The sequence below is a fragment of the Leptopilina boulardi genome, unplaced genomic scaffold (assembly GCF_019393585.1).
Source record: "Leptopilina boulardi isolate dan_hultmark-lab unplaced genomic scaffold, ZJU_Lbou_2.1 LbouV2_255, whole genome shotgun sequence".
Lineage (NCBI taxonomy): Eukaryota > Metazoa > Arthropoda > Insecta > Hymenoptera > Figitidae > Leptopilina > Leptopilina boulardi.
Genome location: NW_026137813.1, coordinates 1208460 through 1220920, shown reverse-complemented (window position 1 = coordinate 1220920; position 12461 = coordinate 1208460). Strand labels below are relative to the sequence as shown.

Here is a 12461-nt window from a genome sequence, read left to right as displayed (position 1 = left end):
CTGACAAAATGAAATAGTGATAATATTTATTTAAATGTATAATATTATTGTATGGATAAAATGTAAATATTTCTCAATTTTAAATTATATTGTAGAATTATTTTTCCAATCGGGAATTTTTAATTATGAAAATTAAATTAATTAATTAAATTTTAGTTATACAATTTTTTGCAATCCTTTTTTTTTAACTACAACTTTCAATTAATAGTAATATTTAACTATTATTATTATTATTACTATTATTTTTTTTTTATTATTATAATTATTATTATTACTATTATTATTATGTAAAAAACCGGAGACAGTTGTTCGGACCCTAAAAAAAAAAAAAATTTCGTTCCTACGCTCCTGAGGGATCTTCAACTTTTAATACTGTTTAATTATTATTATAAAAAAAGGAAAATCCTAAATAATACATATATATATATATTTAACCATAAATTATTATATCCTAAAAAAAAATTATATATATTCACTGTAATAAAATTTTGTTATATAGTTAAAATACACAAATTTGTCTATTAAAATTCACGTGGACAAAAAATAAGCACTAATTTTGAATTTTATAATTAAACTGTATAAAACAAATTGTATAAATAAATTTATTAAGTTCTTTGAAAATTCAATTTCTTTTTCTAAAATCTATTAAAAAAAAAAAAGAAATTCACCGGCTCATTTCGGTCCTTACATAATACAAGTCCTTTGATTTTAAAGATAATAAGTCAAATGAAAATGTATAATTTTTTTTCCAAATTTTCTAACTAAAACAGTTTTGATATTTAAAAAAAACCAAATAAAATGAAACTTACTTGTTAATATTCAAATAATCTTGGGCAGGATTATTGTTGTAGAATTAAAAATGAAAAAGTGATGACCAAAAGATTAGCGAATATATGACCTCAACGGCCCCGATGCTAAACTAGCAACTACAGCACATGGGTTACAGTTTTGAAGAAGTGTTCGGGGGGTTATAGTATTTCGTCGAATATACACAGCTGCCCCAAGTCACGCCACTCGACTGAACAAAATATTCGCCAATCAGAGCTTAGTTCCAGGGCCGGCATTTTAAACACATCCCATAACTTTAGTGTATATATAGGTGCCTCTATATATATATATATGTGTGTGTGGGCATTGAGGCCTCTCTTCTCTATACACCGTTGCCATGGTAACAAATACATTTTGAACTGCATCCAATACCTTCCTAAATATATAACCATTATGCCTGACCTACCTGAACAAGAAAAAAAAAAAGAAAAAGTAGAATATTGTGTAGAAAAAAAAAATTGAAGAACAATGTTGGAAAAACGCATTTATAAATTTTAGAATGTAAATTATTATTATAGGTACTATGAAGAAAAGTGAAGATGTTCATATGTTGGAATTTTTAGAAGATCATAAATTTCCTTTTTTTTCATATTATTATAATGTTTATGACTAAAATACAATGAAAGTTTTAACGGTATTTTGCAGAAAAAAAAAATCCACACTAATAAGAAAAATAATTATCATAATTTTATAAAAATATTTAACGATTTTATAATTTTAAATAATTTTAGATTTTTTAGGAAATTTTTCTAACAATAAGTTTAGAATTTATGATGCTTGAAGTACGCAACGTTTTTATAAACGAAAAAGAAAAAATAATTAGACAATATCCATTAATTTTGGTTAAAATTAAAGTTATTCGGGTGTATCAGGTTTTTATAAAAGTATTAATAATTTCTTGAAAGTTTTTGCAAATCAAAATTAAAGATAAATTGACATGAAAAAATAATTCTATTTTAATTTTTCGTGAAAACGTTTTTGAAACGTTTCAACGTTTTTTGAAAACGTTGCGGACTTCAGCCTCATAGAATTTTCAGATCTAAAATTAACATTAAATGCGATTTTTTTTACTCCAACTGTGATTTAAAATAATCCCAATAAAAAATTTACTAATGGCGCAGTACTGGCGCAGTACTGTCTGCCAGAGTTGGCACCAGTACTGGTAACCACTACTGATTCAGTACTGGCTGAGTACTGGTAGTTTTGTAATTTATTGTATACGAAAAGAAAGCTTTAACTGTAACAGAGATACTCTCTAAATCTGAATCAGTCATATTTTACTGATTAACAGTAGAAATCTACTAATTGCCATAGCGAGAATTGAACAACTGACAATTAGTAGAAATTTACTGATTCAATTAGTAAAATATCAATTACTGATTGAATCAGTAATATAAATATATGACGGCGGCCACAAAATCTACTGATTTAATAATTAATTTTAAAGGTTATGTTATATACATAAGTTATTTTCTATTGCTTGCATATTCACTAATTATATTAGTAAATTTTAAAAAATAACTGAAACTTCAGTTAAAATTAAAAGTACTGATTGAATCAGTAAAATTTCTGCTGATTCAGATTTAGAGAGTAAGTTTCACTGCAGTACTGAAATCTCCGCTCCAGGTAATTCTTTTTTTTATAGGAAAAAGTGTGTGAAATTTTTAGTAACCCAACACAAATTAAATATTAATTAAATTATTTAACTAACTAATTAATATTTTATTATATATAAAATCGAAAAAACCAAGAGTTTTTATTTTTTATTAAGTATAATATATATATGGGTAAGTCCACGTCAAAAATATTAGAATCTGCAAGTGGTTCTTCGATCCCAGGTGCGAATTGTCGGTCGGGCCAACCATGTGAATGTTCGGTCCGACTTTGGCAGCCGATGGTCGGCCGAACTAGCGAATTGATAACATCCGCCGACCAATGGCTGAGAAAGTTGGACCGACCATTGGTACCAAAGACGGACCATCCATGGACGCCAAAGTTTTGCCGATCATGTCGGCAAACAATGAAGGTCGGCTTCACATTGGTAACCATTGTTGGCCCACCTTTGGTAGAAATGGTTGGACCGACCAATGGCTAAAAGAGTCGGGCCAACTATGGCTGCCAAAGTTAGGCCGACCTTTGGAAAAAATGTAAAAATTATTAATTATATAATTAACATATATTGGGTATAGTTTGAAATTCATCATTTATTTATTCCTTACACATTAACACTTAAGACAATCTTATACATACATACATACATTTTAAAAATATTTATCGCTCGCAAGGATCGAACCCTCAACCTAACGCACCGAAGTCTAACACGCTATCCATTACGCCACGCTTACATGAAAGTCTAAGGACAAAAATGATTTCATAAGCTCCAACTTCAGAAAAATCCAGTTTGTAATTCATGATGAAAAATAAATCAGATAATCATTGTAATTTTTTAGTTAATCCATTTTAGTTAAATAAAATGTCACAAAAATTTTTTATTTTGGCCATGAATGTAAAGAAATTTACTTTACGAATATGATGGTCGGCCCAACTGCGGCCCGACTTTGGCCAGAGTCGGCCCAACCCTTGGAAATTCTAATTTTTGAACTCCGGCTGCCGCAGTTTAACCGACCGTCGGCCCGACTTTGGCCAGAGTCGGCCCGACCATTGGAAATTCTGGATTTTAAACCTTGGTAGCCACAGTCGGCCCAACTTTGGGTGAAAGTAGTAACCAAAGTCGGGACAACTTTGGCTGCCGACGTCTTGGCAGCCGTAGATGTGCCGTCCATGGCCCGACCTACCAACTCTGGCTGCCGACCCTAATTCGCACCTGGGATTTTAATGATACTTGGTAAAATTATAGCTTTATATAAGAGCAATGTGTAAGTAAAAGGAATTTTTAAAATATCTAAAATTGTAGGAGTTATATCACTTTTAATTTTGATACTGCATTTTTTTCTTTCCTTTATATCTCGGTCAATTTTCAACCGATTTTGATGAATCAAAAACGATTTTTTTTAGAAAATTACGTATTTTCAGAAAATTTTAAAATAAAAATAAAATTTTCTTATTTAAATAGAAAAAAGTAAAAAACAAAATTTCTTTTAGATTCTTTTCAATTTCGACCTTTTTTTTTTAATTTTTAATTTTTTAATAATATTCCTTTTTATTTTATCTTTAATTTTAAAAAAATTCATCCTGGAGACTTTTTTAGATCTCGTGATATCGTTCTTTAAATATCCACATCTCAAGAAAACTAGGATCCAGATTTGTGTTTCTACTTTCATTTGTTTTATAATATTATTGTTACAAACTAGAAACTTTCGCGTAATAATGTTTTTATTTTTAAATTACTTGACTAAAACAAGTGAAAATTCAAGCAAATCAATATTTTATTAATAGATTTGAAGCAAAGTTTTTATTTTTTGTATTATTTATAATTTAAAAAAAATTGTAATGAAACCTTAACAATGCAACCTGAAATTGTAGCTGACGTTTTTAGCGCTTTTTTTTAGAGGATTCTAAAACAAATAGTTATTCATAACCATAAAAAATTTCAACAAACAAATGAAAGTAATGATAGAAGCAAGTCCTGCGGTTTTCAAATTGATGAAGACTTATAATACTTAAAGGACGATATCACGAGATCTAAAAAAGTCTCCAGGGTGAATTTTTTTTAAATTAAAGATAAAATAAAAAGGAATATTATTAAAAAATTAAAAATTAAAAAAAAAGGTCGAAATTGAAAAAAATCTAAAAGAAATTTTGTTTTTTACTTTTTTCTATTTAAATAAGAAAATTTTATTTTTATTTTAAAATTTTCTGAAAATACGTAATTTTCTGAAAAAAATCGTTTTTGATTTATCAAAATCGGTTGAAAATTGTCCGAGATATAAAGGAAAGAAAAAAATGCAGTATCAAAATTAAAAGTGATATAACTCCTACAATTTTAGATATTTTAAAAATTCCTTTTACTTACACATTGCTCTTATATAAAGCTATAATTTTACCAAGTATCATTAAAATCGAAGAACCACTTGCAAATTCTGATATTTCTGACGTGGACTTACCCATATTGCAAATTATTATTTAAAAAAATCAAAAAATAAATATAAAAATATATTTATTATAAAACCAAAAGTTTTTATAATATATAAAAACAGTTCAGTAAAAATAAAAATGTTTATAAAATAATTATAATGTATATAATTATACAATTAGCTATTTAATTATTTTATTATTCACTTTAATTATTTGCATCAAAATATATTTTTGAAAATTTTTTTTAACAAAAAAAAATTGTTTTTTAATTTTTAACAAGTGTTGTCATGAAAATTTTTTTAAATTTTTATTTAAAAAATTATTGATTTTTTTATAAAAAATTTTAATTATTTTTAGTTTGATCGTTTAAAAATTTTTTTGGTTTATTGCATATCTGAAAACAATAAAAAAAAACTTGCAAAATGTTTTGGAATTAGTCTCAGGAAATTTTTTGTTTAAATAATTTTACCCACAAAAAAGCAAAATAAAATACCTTTTAATTTTCAAAAATAAAATCAAAGTGAAAAAATTTTTATAAACAAAATGATTCATCAGGTTCACTCTAGAACTTTTTGTAAACTAGTATTAATCAAAAAGAAAATCTATTTGAGCCAGTACTGGCTCAATATCGGCTCAGTACTGGTTTGCCAGTACTGGGAAGGTGGTACTGCACCAGTACTGATACAATGAAAATACCAGTACTGGTTCAGTACAGACTGCCGAGCCTCGGCAGCCAATACTGAACCAGTACTGCGCCAGTAGTTAACTCTGGTATAATACTGAAATTTTTGGTTGGGAAGTTTTTTGAAAATATTGAAAAAATAATTTGGTTAAAGTTATAAACAATGGAAATTTTTATCTATTTTAAATTGAAAAAAAAGAAAATTTTCTTTAGATCCAGGTGACGCACCAAGAGAAAAGAGACCGTAAAGGCAAACAAATTTTGGGTTACGTTAGGGATAGTTTTAGTTTGATTTTACGTTCAATTTGAATTATGTAAAATTAATATTGAATATTTTGGATGTATAATAAAAACATAAATATCAGTGGTTTGTATTCACAGTTAATGTATTTTCAATTCAAAAATCACAAACATAACCTAAAATTTTTTGTCTCTAAAAGGTCTTTATTTTCGTACTCTCTAAATCTGAATTAGTAAAAATATTTACTAATTTACTAATTTTACTAATTTGCTTCTCAATTAGTAAAATTTTACTAATTATTAGTAACTTTCACTAACAATTAGTAAAATTTAACTAATTCTAAAGCAAAAAGTGAGTCACTAATTTAAATTAGTAAACATTTTTAATAATTCAGATTTAAAGCACTAGGAGTTGGGCGTTCGATTTTTCGAGTTAAAAATCAACTCGAAAAAGGAGTTAACCAAAAGAGGAAGGGAGTTCAGTATCAACTCCCTTTTGAGTTATTTTATAATGGAGGATCATATTCTCGAACTCGTATAAGGAGTTGAAGTTGTACTCCCTAATCTGAACTCCCTTTGCTTTAACTCCCCAATGGGTGGGACTTTTATAGCATCTACTGGGGAGTTGAAATTCAACTCCTTTTTTTTTACAGTGTATTTATAATTAACCAAAAATTCACTGCACAGAATTTTTATTTGTTCGAATTTTCATTTGTCCGAAATTGCAAATCGCCAAAAAAAAAAAAAAACAATAGACAGAAAGATTTCGTCGCGTTTTTTAAAATCAACCAATCAAAAATTATCCCTAAAATTTTGATTGATTGAGTTTAAAAATCACGCCCAAATCTTTCTGTCGATTGTTTGTTCGGACATTTTCAATTTCAGAAACATGAAAATTCTATCAATTAGAAATTCTGTTTAATTATTTTTTTTTTATAAAAATTTATATAAAAATTCGAAATTAAAATATATCTCGTGTTTTAATAATGAAAATAATTAAAGATTTTTTTGAATCCATTAATATGATATTTTTAAAATAAAAAAACAAATTAAAAACTTAGGAAATATTGTTTATCAGCCTTTATAATAATATATCTTTTCTATGATATATTTTTAAAAAAATTTTTTCTTTTTTGTCAGTTGTTCGCAAATAAAAAATAATTATAATTTTAAATTCTTTTTTCTGTAGTTTTTTTTTTTAACAAAACTTTTTTGTATTTTATATACTTTGAGGTTATTATTATTTTTTTTAAAGTGTAATGGGCATTCGTTTTTTTTATTTAGTTGAAGAAGGAAAAATGTTCAAAAGAAAAATAAATGATAATTTATTCTATTTAATATTGATAAGTAATTTTTTCACAACACATAGAAAAATATGAAAAATAATATTATACGTGTCGAATAATGCAATATTTGACAATTATCATTTCAAAAAACTATTGTTTAAAATATATATATATATATATATGTAGGAATATCAATTTTAAGACATGCAAAACTTTTTTGTAATTATAAAGAATTTAAAGACACACACTATTTTTTTAAACAAGAAGTTTAAAGAAAAAAAAATCTATTATATTATAAACGTTTCAAATATAAATAAACTAGGAAACATATTTATTCAAGTACAAAATGTGCTTTTTTGTAAAAACATACCAAACAAATAGTTTTTTTTTTGGAAAATTAAAATTTTGATTCTACCTTATTTCTTTTCATTTTATCTTTTTTATTTATTTATTATCAATTTAAGGCCAGGTCCAAGTCGAGTCAGCTGTTCCTTTGAAGTTTCAATGGAACAGCTGACACGACTTGGACCTAGCCTTAATGTTTAATTTCTATATTTATCCAATTGAAATATTTGTGGACTTTAAAAAATCTTATCTCCTCCTGGGATCGAACCTCTGTTTTTAAACTGCGAGTCAGGAGCTTTGACCACTGGACTATCCAACTTTGAAAGAAATTTAAACTAATTGTTCTCTTAACGGCATGTGGGAAACTACCACGTGACCTAGTATGGGAAAATGTGTTTTGCGAAAACCAAACTTTCTCTAAAATGAAAAAATATTTTGGCGTAAAATTTTTAGAATTGATAGATTTTGGTACAATGCACATCGCTGTTCTCCTGAAAAAACATAATTTTGCGTTAAATTATTAAAAAATGAAGTTCAAAAAGTGGCATTTTTAAACGAAAATGAAAACAAAGATGGCGGCGCATACACAGACGTTGCTTGAGTTCGACAGTGCTCCAGTAAACAGCGCCAATTCGAGCGAGTGGTCGCTGAATGAACTATGATAAAATACATTATTTTACTATTTATTGCTTTATTTTTATTATTTTTGCGTCAAATTATAGTAAATGAGTAGAACAGCCATATGCCTTGCACCATCCTAAATCATTTTCTTTAAAATTTTAACCCGAAATCATTTTTTATTTCAGAGAAAGTTTCAAACCACAAAAAAACATGCTTTGCCCACATGGCCTTAAGGCACTAGTTGAGAGCGAATTAAATTATTTGGCTGTTGTAACAAAATTTTGGTTACTCTCTAAATCTGAATTAGTAAAAATGTTTACTAATTTAAATTAGTGACTTACTTTTTGCTTTAGAATTAGTTAAATTTTACACTCAAAAAAATAAGTAGTAGATTTGACTACTTTTTAACTACCCCGTATAGTACAATAGGTCCTCAACTCAATTTTAAAATTTGTATTAACTACTAAAAAGTAGTTAAAATAACTAAGAATGTAGTTGATATAATAAGATTTTAAATAAAAGATGGTGAAATTTTTTTGGCCTATTGGCTTTTTAATAATTATCAATATATATAAAATTTCACATGACGCGTTTCGACACGATTTCGTGTCCTCATCAGATATAAATCTGTAAAAATGGATCATATAATATTATTTTAACTAATTGTATGTATACGACGTTAGTATAAATAATGAATATAAATTCAATTAACATACCATGCGAAAATTAATTATAAATTTGTTTCTTGAAGATTTTTCTGACATGTTATCTTTCGTAGAAAGAATTTCAATAACTGTTTTGACATGACGACAATTTCATAAATATATTAGTTAGTAAATAAAGTTTTTAAATGTTTTTGTATAAAAAATGATGTAGTCTGTAAAGAAATTAAGAATCATCTATCATTTATGATAATTTAAGGTTAATAACATTAAAGTATTTTGTTTTTATCTTATTACCTTGTTTTCATCATATAAATAGTTAAAAGATTTTAAAGAAATATTTAAATAATAACATTTTATAATATTTTTAATTTAATATAAAATTTTTTTTGAAACATTTAATTAATAAATAAGTTAATAAAATATATACTTGAACACATGATTATTTTCATCACGTGTTCAAAAGTGAGGTTATAAATTCTGTCAATTTAAAGGTGACTTCATAAGGAAGAGATATAAAAGGCCAAAGTTGATATATGAAAGGATTCTAAGGTTGTATTGTGAAAAGAAATATTTAAGAATATTGATATTTAAAAGTGATCGTTAATAAGTTGTAAATAAATGACGCTAAGTTTTTCAACATCAGTTTTTAAATTGATTGAATTTCTTTCATTTAAAATGTAAAACATTTCCAATATTAGGCGTTTTCTTAAGTTTTTTTCGCAGTGTAAAATTTTAACATCTTTTGCTGAAAAATTAAAATGATGTTTTTCTTCTGTTGCATGTTTGCATAAGGCTGTTGATGTAGATTTAATAGCTTCTTGGTATTTGTGTTCAGATACTCTAGTTTTCAAATGTCTTGAGGTGTGTCCTATATAGTATGATTCACAATCTTTGCATTTGATTTTGTAAACTAGATTAATTTTTTCGAAATTTGGAAATTGATCTTTAGGTAATTTTAATAAGTTATTTTCAAATTTATTAATTGATTTGAAAACAACCTTAACATCAAATTTTTTAAAAATTCTGATAAAAGTGTGTGAAAGTTTATTTATATAAGGTAGAGATACTACTCTAGAGAAGTCTAAGTTATTTTGTGATGTATTCGTATTTTGAGTCAAATTGGTTTTTTCATAGCTTTCGATTCTTTTGTTAATATATTTATTCAAGAAATTGGTAGGATATCCATTTTCTATCAATGCGTTAAAGACAATATTTATGTTTTCAAGATGGTATTTAGGATGAGAAAGTTTAATAGCTCTATCTATTAGAGAATAAAGAATACCAATTTTTGTGTTAATGTTGTGATGATGCAATATTACGAAAAACAAATTTTTGATGAAATAAATTACAACATTATTTTTTATTACAGATAATCACAACATTAACACAAAAATTGGTATTCTTTATTCTCTAATAGATAGAGCTATTAAACTTTCTCATCCTAAATACCATCTTGAAAACATAAATATTGTCTTTAACGCATTGATAGAAAATGGATATCCTACCAATTTCTTGAATAAATATATTAACAAAAGAATCGAAAGCTATGAAAAAACCAATTTGACTCAAAATACGAATACATCACAAAATAACTTAGACTTCTCTAGAGTAGTATCTCTACCTTATATAAATAAACTTTCACACACTTTTATCAGAATTTTTAAAAAATTTGATGTTAAGGTTGTTTTCAAATCAATTAATAAATTTGAAAATAACTTATTAAAATTACCTAAAGATCAATTTCCAAATTTCGAAAAAATTAATCTAGTTTACAAAATCAAATGCAAAGATTGTGAATCATACTATATAGGACACACCTCAAGACATTTGAAAACTAGAGTATCTGAACACAAATACCAAGAAGCTATTAAATCTACATCAACAGCCTTATGCAAACATGCAACAGAAGAAAAACATCATTTTAATTTTTCAGCAAAAGATGTTAAAATTTTACACTGCGAAAAAAACTTAAGAAAACGCCTAATATTGGAAATGTTTTACATTTTAAATGAAAGAAATTCAATCAATTTAAAAACTGATGTTGAAAAACTTAGCGTCATTTATTTACAACTTATTAACGATCACTTTTAAATATCAATATTCTTAAATATTTCTTTTCACAATACAACCTTAGAATCCTTTCATATATCAACTTTGGCCTTTTATATCTCTTCCTTATGAAGTCACCTTTAAATTGACAGAATTTATAACCTCACTTTTGAACACGTGATGAAAATAATCATGTGTTCAAGTATATATTTTATTAACTTATTTATTAATTAAATGTTTCAAAAAAAATTTTATATTAAATTAAAAATATTATAAAATGTTATTATTTAAATATTTCTTTAAAATCTTTTAACTATTTATATGATGAAAACAAGGTAATAAGATAAAAACAAAATACTTTAATGTTATTAACCTTAAATTATCATAAATGATAGATGATTCTTAATTTCTTTACAGACTACATCATTTTTTATACAAAAACATTTAAAAACTTTATTTACTAACTAATATATTTATGAAATTGTCGTCATGTCAAAACAGTTATTGAAATTCTTTCTACGAAAGATAACATGTCAGAAAAATCTTCAAGAAACAAATTTATAATTAATTTTCGCATGGTATGTTAATTGAATTTATATTCATTATTTATACTAACGTCGTATACATACAATTAGTTAAAATAATATTATATGATCCATTTTTACAGATTTATATCTGATGAGGACACGAAATCGTGTCGAAACGCGTCATGTGAAATTTTATATATATTGATAATTATTAAAAAGCCAATAGGCCAAAAAAATTTCACCATCTTTTATTTAAAATTTTGGCTTCTCAAACTTATTAATAATAAGATTTTGTAGTTAGTTTTAAATTCTAACTACATTTTTAAGTTAATTGTACTACTAATTTTTAACTTTTTAAGAAATAATGAAATTAACTACACAAACATTGTTAAACTAACTAAGAAAGTAATTGTTTTAACTTCTTTTCACTTAACTATACCCAAAGGTAGTTGAAGATTTCGGAAAAATTTTTTTCAGTGTACTAATTGTTAGTAAAAGATACTAATAATTAGTAAAATTTTACTAATTCAAAAGCAAAAAGTAAACCACTAATTTAAATTAGTAAACATTTTTACTAATTCAGATTTAGAGAGTAGGACAATAAACGATCATTTGGTTTCTTAGACCAAACTATTTTCTTGTGTTAACCAAATTTTAGTTGGAATTAAAAAATGTTCAACCAAATAATTTTGTTGGCCTAACCAAATGTTTGGTTAAGATAACTCTACGACTTTGTTTCGTTACAAAAACCAAAATTGCCTAACAAAACGATTTTATTGCAAATACAAAATCTTTTTTTCAGTATATGTTTTAACCAAAATTAATTTTTTTTTCTTTTTACATAGAGCCTATAAAAATACTCATTATTTGTATATTTTAAGTTACAATATAATATTATCGAGAACTTTATTATTCGACCTCAAAATAAAATTTGTTTTCAGTGAGGAAAATTTATTTATATGAGTCATTAAAAAAAAAAAAAAATGATAATATAAGTTTCTTTAGTTTTCATAATTTTCACTAAGTGTAATTTAAACATTTACAACAAGGTCGCACAACCAGTTTCTTGTAATGTTTTTTTCCATATTTGCGCATAAATATTATTATTAATTAAAATTATATTTCAAAATTGAAATTTAAAATGAAAATGATAAAAAAAGATAACATTTAATTAATTAATTAG

General features: G+C 25.4%; 1 protein-coding gene and 2 long non-coding RNA genes across 3 annotated transcripts in view; 1 reads left to right on the top strand and 2 right to left on the bottom strand.

Moving 5' to 3' along the window:
• Positions 1 to 1015, bottom strand: part of LOC127280849 (acyl-CoA Delta(11) desaturase-like) — a 30411-nt gene extending 29396 nt beyond the window's left edge. Inside the window, exon 1 of the mRNA XM_051304148.1 lies at positions 810 to 1015. The gene's annotated coding sequence lies outside the window, so the exon portion shown is untranslated. The remainder of the gene's footprint in view (positions 1 to 809) is intronic.
• A 7551-nt stretch (positions 1016 to 8566) lies between these two features.
• LOC127280857 (uncharacterized) lies at positions 8567 to 9564 on the bottom strand. Its single transcript, XR_007842884.1, has 3 exons — positions 8997 to 9564; positions 8754 to 8914; positions 8567 to 8664 (listed from the first exon to the last, which is right to left on the bottom strand). It is a non-coding gene; the product is annotated as an uncharacterized LOC127280857 (long non-coding RNA).
• A 1346-nt stretch (positions 9565 to 10910) lies between these two features.
• On the top strand, positions 10911 to 11516 carry LOC127280856 (uncharacterized). Its single transcript, XR_007842883.1, has 3 exons — positions 10911 to 11086; positions 11169 to 11329; positions 11419 to 11516. It is a non-coding gene; the product is annotated as an uncharacterized LOC127280856 (long non-coding RNA).
• Positions 11517 to 12461: the final 945 nt, after the last annotated feature.